General features: G+C 40.8%; 1 pseudogene; it reads left to right on the forward strand.

Moving 5' to 3' along the window:
* The first annotated feature begins 7,425 nt into the window (after positions 1-7,425).
* LOC118854702 lies at positions 7,426-9,267 on the forward strand (annotated as a pseudogene).
* The last annotated feature ends 131 nt before the right edge of the window (positions 9,268-9,398 follow it).

Genomic DNA, 9,398 nt, shown 5'->3' on the forward strand with positions numbered 1-9,398 from the left:
TGAGGCCCTCAGGCCCTAAGAAGAGTATATATACCCAAAAGGTATCCATTAAGGTCAGAATTCAGCCCAAGGAGAAGGAAGAACTCCCAGATGACAGAGCTGCAGAGAGAGTACAGAGCAGAGAGTGGAGACCAGAGAGCTGTGGAGACCAGAGAACTGAGGGGGAAGAGAACACAGCCAGCAGATAGTTGAGATTCCTGGGTGTTTACAGGAAGGCCCCAGCAGGAAGAAAGGTTACAGGATGACTTGGTTCTTTGCTGTAATACTGTGTTATAATTTCCTTGTTGTTACACTGAGGTGGACTTACTGGCTTTGGGATACAATTGCTGCTATGTCGGGTTGGATTGGTTTTGGGATTTAATCCTGTGGTGTCTAAATAAACATTATACTTCCCCTGCCTTCTACCTAGAGAATCTCTTATACTTTGCGATTCTAAACTATACAGGGATGTTCATGGTCATCTTTGAGGTCATGAATCTTGCCTTACTGATATACATGCTTGGAGCAGACATCCCTTAGCTCACTGATGAGTTGGAGGCCTGTTGGTTTTTCTCTCTATCTGGTTTAATCTGTAGTGGTTTTACCAGGGTGTGGCCAATGGGCATGCTACAGTTTTTTGCAGCCACAAGTGAGTGTTAGGTGCCAGGTGGACATCAAAGGTGGATGAGCAGCCCTGAAAAGGGCTTGGCAAGCCCCCACACCAGAGATGCTAGTCCTCCTGAGCACCCCCATCCACCCCAAAGCATTATCTAAATGCAAGTTACTATATAGATGTAAGTTCTTACTATGTTCTTGCTATTTTTATTATTACTAATAGTATACTCTATGCTCCTCGAGGACAAAGAATGACAGGACTTAGAGCAAGAAGGACCTGTAAGGAATCATCTGGCCCAGCTTCCTAATTCTGAAGACAAGGAGTCAGAGAGGGATAAAGGGATTTGCTCATAGAGGCAGTACATAGCAGAGTCAGTATTTGAACCCATATCTTGAGTCCAAGTCTAGTATTTTTTATACCATCCCATGCTGTCCCCTTTATAACTTCCAGCAGTTTCTCCCACAGTGCTCAGTGCATACACAGTGAACGTATTTAGCGCTAAGACAAATGATTATTAAATAAGTAATTGTTAATGTTGGGGAGACACAAGATTTATCCCTCTCTGAAACCTTATTCTCTACTGGGCCAAGCTAGCATCTGAAAGACACTGCAAATAATGAGACTGGATTAACTTTCTCCTGAGTCTTGGCCAGCCCATTGTGATTTGTGTGTGTGTGTGTGTGTGTGTGTGTGTGTGTGTGTATGTATGTCCCAGACAATAGGTCCACCTCTCATCATAATTTCATTCTTTCATTACTAGTTAACCAATCAGACTTGATTGCCACCCTGAGGAACACCCACTCTTCCAAGGGCATACAAAAGTTGTGTGGGTCCCATGAGGGTCTTTGCCATTCAAGAGTATCATGGATCTCTTTTATTAATTATTGCTATCATGATTAATAAAATGATTAATTACTGAGAAATTATGTTTCTTGAGCTTTTTAAACATCACAGTACCACGGCTTTATTAATGCATTTGCATAATTCTTTCTCTTAACTCACAGTCTCTTTTAGGCTTGTTACATGAAGCAATTGTTGTTTTAAAGCTTCAGTGTTTATTTACCCAGAGAGCTTTTCCTCCTATTCTCTTGTTGGTTTTGTGCTTGACTTACAAATACAAAATCAAACAGATTCTTCCTAGGGACTTTCTATTAATCACAACAAATTTCAAAGCCTTTGACGAGGTAAAATTACCCCCCTTCATGACATTTCAACACGTATCCTTTCATTTTACCAAACATTAAAGTGCTTAACAATAGGGACAGGTCTACAAAGACAAAAGGGAGGAAATCTCTGGAGATCAGTAACAAAGAGCAAAAAAAGAGAATTAATTACAGAGCATTTTGTGTACTTTCTGGATAATAAATAGCACCTTTCTTTCCAATGAGTAGAGAACACAGTGGCCCAGGAAATAGTATCTAGGAGAGCTCATTCCCTTCTGCCTCACACTACCTCCACAGTGTCCCACTATCAATCTGGCTCCCCCTTCTCCTGGGCCCTCTGGGACTCATGTTTATTCCTTCATTCCTCTCGGCCCCACTCCCGACTCTCTGGACCTCTTTCTCCAAGCCGACTTCTCAATCTGTAAGATTGCTCTTCCCTTTTGGCCCCTTTTTCAGATATTTCATTTCCTCCTGAGATTTCCATTTTTAAGGAAGGACCCCCAGGCTATTCATGTTCACTTCTCTATTCCTCTCTGGGCTCTGGCTAATACTTCTACTCCACCTCTTTTCGAGGACTTCTTATGAACTGCCTTCCCCTATAAAAATGTAAACAGCTTGGGGAGGCAGAGATTGGCTCCTGGCTTCTATTTGTATCCCTAACACTTAAAACTGTTCCTGTAACATAGTAAGCTCTTCATAAATCTTTGCTGACTTGGAACTCCCACTCTACTAATTAACAAATATTTCTTCATTTTAGACCTTTTCCTCTTGTGCTCTGGACCTCCAGAGACTATGTCTTAGAAGAGCTAAATTCTCAACACTGCCTGAGACCATGAAGGCTCTGGTTTATTCTGCTGTTGGAGGCATCCTTCCTCCACCTCTCACTACCCACTTTTCACCTCTTGCTTTGAAACTGTCATCAAAATAACACTACCACTATCTGTGAAAAGGACATTTTTGAGACACCTCAGATCATCTCTCCCTTCCCTGGCCTATGCGTTGTCTCCTTACTGCTCTAAGTGTTATCTCCACTATTTGTAACTTCCTTGAGAGTATGGACTGTCTTCGTTTTCTATTCATATCTCTAGCACTTAACACAGTACTTGGTACATAGTGGGAAGCTTAATCAATGTTTTTCACCCATCAATCTATCTTTTGGCTCCAAATGACACTTGGCTCCTCTCAGATGACACTGATACCCTGACCACTCTCACTAGAACTGGTTACATTGTTTCCGCTATCTCCTGACTGAGAATCAAAAGTCTTTTATTTGCCACATTCCTCTACTATGTTCCTCTTGACATTCTAGATCTCTTCTTTTCTGAATGAATTTTATTATTTTTTTTGTCAAGTTCTATAAAGTATACCTTAGTAACCTCTCTTCCTTTGAAGTTCCTTCTCTCTAAGTTTACTATCCAAAATAGGTCCTGGTGGCTAGTTACCAACTCCCCAAAATATTTTCCTCCTTTCTCAATGAGCTCACTATGTGGTTCGTGTTTTCTCTCCACCCCAACTTCTTTCCTTTTTAATAGGGCACTTCAACAGATATTTGATACTCCCTCAAATACCCTAAGTTCCTAGTTCCTCAATTTCCTCAAGCCCCAATCTACCCAATCTCAGTTACACACAGGGATCAGTCAAGTTTCCATGATCAAAGACTCTAAAATGTCTTTATGCAAAATCTGTCATCTCATCTCTCCCTAGGCTTTATTGCTCCTAAACTTTTCTTTTTTCCTCACCATTACTTGCATTCTGCTTGGCCCCTTTTCTATATAATAACCAAAAAACCTGAAACCAAACCAAAATAAAACAAAACCCCAAAACCCACAAAATAAGAAGCAATAACCAAAAAGGGAAATGCCATTCCAAGGAGGAATGCCATGAAGGGGGAATAATACTTCTAGACCTCCAACTATATTATAAAGCAGCAGTCATCAAAACCATATAGTGTCGTTTAAAGGATAGATTAATGGGGCAGATTAGACAAGGGAGAATCAGAAACAATAGAAATCAATAACTCAGTGTTTAGTAAAGCAGAAAACACAAGTTATCTAGGAAAAAACTTCTTATTCGATAAAAACTTCAGGAAAACTTAAGTCTGGCAAAAATAAGGCTTAGACCAACATCTTACCCCATATACCACAATACATTTTAAATGGATATGTGACCTTAATATTAAAGATAATACTATTAAAAAAATTAGAAGAGAAACAGATGAATCTGGGGGCGGAGCCAAGATGGCAGTTGGTAAGCAGGGACTAGAGTGAGCTCAGTACCCGAGTCCCTCCAAAAACCTATAAAAAATGGCTCTGAACCAATTCTAGAATGGCAGAACCCACAGAACAGCAGAGGGAAGCAGGGCTCCAGCACAGGACAGCCTGGATGGTCTCTGGGTGAGGTCTATCCCACACAGAGCTGGGAGCTGGGAGCTGGGAACGGTGTGGGGCAGAGCCCAGCCTGAGTGGCGTGGACCAACAAGACCAGCAACCAGGCAGAGCATGCCCTAGCGCCCTGAATCAGTGAGCTGCGGCAGTTACCAGACCCCTCGACCCACAAACACCAAAGACTGCGGAGAAGGTTGGTGGGAGAAGCTGCCGGAGTAGAAGGAGTTCGCGGTTCGGCTTCCAGCCCCGGGGGCAGCGGAGGTGGGGCAGCTACAGCTGTTGTTACTTCCGGCTCCAGGCCCACCTGGTGGGAGGAATTAAGTGGCGGATCAGAGCAGGAGTGCAACAGCCTGCTGAAGATCTAAGCCCAGTCTGGACTGGGGGTCCTTGGGGAAGGAGGAGTGCGGCTCTGACAGAGCTGGCACCTCCCCCCCATACGTAGAACATAGAACTCGTTAGTCTACAAGCAGTCATGCCCCACTGAAAAACTCAAGGGTCAAGTTAGTTGGTTGGGAATATGGCCAAGCAGCGAAAACGCGCCCAGATTCAGTCTCAGACTTTGGATTCTTTCTTTGGTAACAAAGAAGACCAAAACATACAGCCTAAAGAAGACAACAAAGTCATAGAGCCTACAACAAAAGCCTCCAAGAAAAACATGAACTGGCCCCAGGCCATAGAAGAACTCAAAAAGGATTTGGAAAAGCAAGTTAGAGAAGTAGAGGAAAAATTGGGAAGAGAAATGAGAAGGATGCGAGAAAACCATGAAAAACAAGTCAATGACTTGCTAAAGGAGACCCAAAAAAATACTGAAAAATACACTGAAGAAAACAACACCTTAAAAAACAGACTAACTCAAATGGCAAAAGAGCTCCAAAAAGCCAATGAGGAGAAGAATGCCTTGAAAGGCAGCATTAGCCAAATGGAAAAGGAGGTTCAAAAGACCACTGAAGAAAATACTACTTTAAAAATTAGATTGGAGCAAGTGGAAGCTAGTGACTTTATGAGAAATCAGGATATTATAAAACAGAACCAAAGGAATGAAAAAATGGAAGACAATGTCAAATATCTCCTTGGAAAAACCACTGACCTGGAAAATAGATCCAGGAGAGATAATTTAAAAATTATTGGACTACCTGAAAGCCATGATCAAAAAAAGAGCCTAGATACCATCTTTCAAGAAATTATCAAGGAGAACTGCCCTGATATTCTAGAGCTACAGGGCAAAATAGAAATTGAAAGAATCCATCGATCACCTCCTCAAATAGATCCCAAAAAGAAATCTCCTAGGAATATTGTTGCCAAATTCCAGAGCTCCCAGATCAAGGAGAAAATACTGTAAGCAGCCAGAAAGAAACAATTTGAGTATTGTGGAAACCCAATCAGAATAACCCAAGATCTTGCAGCTTCTACATTAAGAGATCGAAGGGCTTGGAATGCGATATTCCAGAGGTCAATGGAGCTAGGATTAAAACCTAGAATCACCTACCCAGCAAAATTGAGGATCATGTTCCAAGGCAAAATATGGACTTTCAATAAAATAGAGGACTTTCAAGCTTTCTCAGTGAAAAGACCAGAACTGAATAGAAAATTTGACTTTCAAACACAAGAATCAAGAGAAGCATGAAAAGGTAATCAAGAAACGGAAATTGCAAGGGACTTACTAAAGTTGAACTGTTTTGTTTACATTCCTACATGGAAAGATGATGTGTATGATTTATGAGACCTCAGTATTAGGGCGGTTGAAGGGAATATGCATATATATACGTTTATGTATATATATAGGTGAATGTGTACGTATGTATGTATCTATGTGTATATGTATGTATGTGTATATATATGTGTGTTTTTTTATATATATGTGTGTTTATATGTATGTGTATATATATGTGTATGTGTATATATATATATATGTGTATGTGTATATATATATATATATGTAAAAGAGAGAGAGCAGACACAGGGTGAGTTGAAGATGAAGGGAAGATATCTAAAAGAAATAAAATGAAATTAAGGGATGAGAGAGCAACATAGTGAGAGAGGGAGATAGGGAGAGATAGAATGGGGTGGATTATCTTGCATAAAGGTGGCAAGAGGAAGCAGTTCTGTGGGAGGAGGGGAGAGGGCAGGTGAGGGGGGAATGAGTGAACCTTGCTCTCATCAGATTTGGCCTGAGGGGGAATACCATACATACTCAGTTGGGTATCTTACCCCACAGGAAAGAAGAGGGAGGAAGATAAAAAAAAAATAAATAAAAGGCGGGGGGGGGGGTGATGGAGGGGAGGGCAGATGGGGGTGGAGGTAATCAAAACAAACACTTTGGAAAGGGGACAGGGTCAAGGGAGAAAATTCAATAAAGCGGGATGGGTTGGGAAGGAGCAAAATGTAGTTAGTCTTTCACAACATGAGTATTGTGGAAGGGTTATACATAATGATACACGTGTGGCCTAGGTTGAATTGCTCGACTTCTTAGGGAGGGTGGGTGGGAAGGGAAGAGGGGAGAGAATTTGGAACTCAAAGTTTTAAAATCAGATGTTCAAAAACAAAAAAAGTTTTTGCATGCAACTAAAAAATAAGATACATAGGCAATGGGGCATAGAAATTTATCTTGCCCTATAAGAAAGGAAGGGAAAAGGGGATGAGAGGGGAGGGGGGTGATAGAGGGGAGGGCTGACTGGGGAACAAGGCAACCAGAATATAAGCCATCTTGGAGTGGGGGGGGAGGGTAGCAATGGGGAGAAAATTTGTAATTCAAACTGTTGTGAAAATCAATGCTGAAAACCAAATATGTTAAATAAATAAATTTAAATTAAAAAAAATAAAAAAAAAAGAAGAGAAACAGATACTTTTCACAGTTATGGGTAGAAGTTCTTAACCAAACAAGAGACAGAGGCAAGCGATTACAGAAGATAAAATAAGTAACTTTGAATACCTGAAACTGAAAAGCTTCTGTATAGACAAAATTAAGGCACTTAGATAAGAAGGGAAATGGCAAAACAGGAAAAAAATCTTTGTGGAACAAATAGGTACACTTGTACATTTTTGGCGAAGCCATGAAATGGTATAATTACTTTGGAAAGCAATTTCAAAGCATGCAAATAAAATGAATAAAATGTCCATACCCTTTGAACCATAGACTCCATTACTGGGATCATACCCCAAGGAAGTCATGGACAAGAACAAAGTCTCCATATACTCCAAAATGTTTATAGAAGAACTTTTTGTAATAGCTAAGAATTGAAAACAATGTAGATGAATTAGGAAATGACCAAACAAATTGCGGTCCATGAATGTGATGGCATACGGCTGTAATGTAAGAAATGATGTGTGTGATGGATACAGAGAAGCATAGGAAGTTCTACGTGAACTGAAGTAAGCAGAGCCAAGAAAACAACATACATAGTAACGACAACAGTATAAATGCTAAGAACTACATACCAAAAAGCAAATGTAAAAAAATTGGAAAGCTCAGGCAGGATTTGAATGAAGAGATTTAAGAAGACACCCCTAACCTACTCCTTTGTGGAAGTAGGAAGCCCATAGGTATTATACATTGCATCTGTTTTGGGGCTTTTTCAAGATAAGCTGTGATGTTTTTTCCTTTTAAAAAAATACTATTTGTTAAATAGGATGACTGTCTGGGAGGGGAAGATGGAAAGGATACTCAGGATAAGTATGATGATGAAAAAACAAAAGACATCAATAAAAACTTAAAAAAACATGGTCACTTTTAATGAATTGAATGTCTAAACTATTTAGCAATGGGTTTGCTGTCAAAACACAATTGCTGTGAAAACTACCACGAAATCTCCGCAACAGTGGCATTGTGATCATTGGACACATAAACTCTAACGAGTCCACCTCAAACTGGCTGCTATATCTACATGTACTGGGATTGATAAAAGAACTATTAAGAAGTTTCAGAAGAAAGTCACTGAGTTGGGAAAGGGCTCCTTCAAATATGCCTAGGTCTTGAATAGGCTGAAGGCCAAACGTAAGCATGGTATTACTACTGATGTCACCTTGTGTAAATATGAAACCAACAAATACTACGTAGCTATTCTTGATGCTCCACGACAGAGACATTTTATCAAGACCATGACTACAGAGACATCTCAGGCTGACAATGCTGTCCTGATTGTTGCTGCTGGTGTTGGTGAATTTGAAGCTGGTATCTCAAAGAATGGGCAGACCCTTAAACATGCCCTTTTGGCCTGCCTACTAAATGTGAAACAACTTATTGTTGGTGTCAACAAAATGGATTCCATCAATCTCCCCACCTACAGCCAGAAAAAATATGAGAAGTTGTCAAAGAAGTCAGTACCTATATTAAGAAAATGGGCACAGTAGCTTTCAAGCCAATTTCAGGTTGGAATGGTGATATGCTGGGGTTAAGCTATAATATGCCTTGGTTCAAAGGATGGAACTAAAGTGCTTGAAGCTTTTATTTACATCCTGCCACCAACTTATCCAACTGACAAGCTCCTGTGTCTACCCCTTCAAGATGTCTACAAGATTGATGGATTGGTACTGGTGGCCGTGTGGAGATTAGTGTTCTAAAACCAGGCATGGTGGTCACCTTTGCCCCAATGTTACAACTGAAGTGAAGTCTTTTGAAATGCTGCATGAAGCTTTGAGTGAGGCTTTACCCGGAGATAATGTTGGTTTCAACGTCAAGAACATGGCTGTCAAAGATGTCTGCCACAGTAATGTGGCTAGTGATAGCAAGAGTGACCTACGCACGAGAGCATCCGGCCTCAGTATACAGGTCATTATCCCGAATCATCCAGACGAAATCAGAGTTGGCTATCCACCTGTCCTGGATTGTCCCACTACAGACGATGCTTTCAAGTTTGCTGATCCAAAGGAGAAGACTGATCATCATTCTGGTAAGAAGTTGGAAGATGGCCTTAACTTCCCCAAATCTGGTGATGCTGCTGCTGTTGACATGTTTCCATGTGAGTGGAGAGCTTCTCTAATCCTTGTCCACTGGGGTTGTGACAGGAGGTGGACTGTTGCAGTTGGTGTCATCAAGGCAGTTGCCAAGAAGGCTGCTGGAACTGGAAAGGTCACCAAATCTGCTCACAAGGCCAAAAGAATATTCTGTCACCCCAGTCTTAATCAGTGATAGAAGAAAGGTCTCAGAACTGTTTGTCTCAATTGGCCATTTAAGTTTAATAGTCAAAGACTGGTTAATTATTACAAAGCATCGTAAAAGCTTCCAGAGGAAAGGAATTTTTATTTTGTTTTGTTTTGGTG

Source organism: Trichosurus vulpecula, chromosome 6, assembly GCF_011100635.1.
Source record: "Trichosurus vulpecula isolate mTriVul1 chromosome 6, mTriVul1.pri, whole genome shotgun sequence".
Lineage (NCBI taxonomy): Eukaryota > Metazoa > Chordata > Mammalia > Diprotodontia > Phalangeridae > Trichosurus > Trichosurus vulpecula.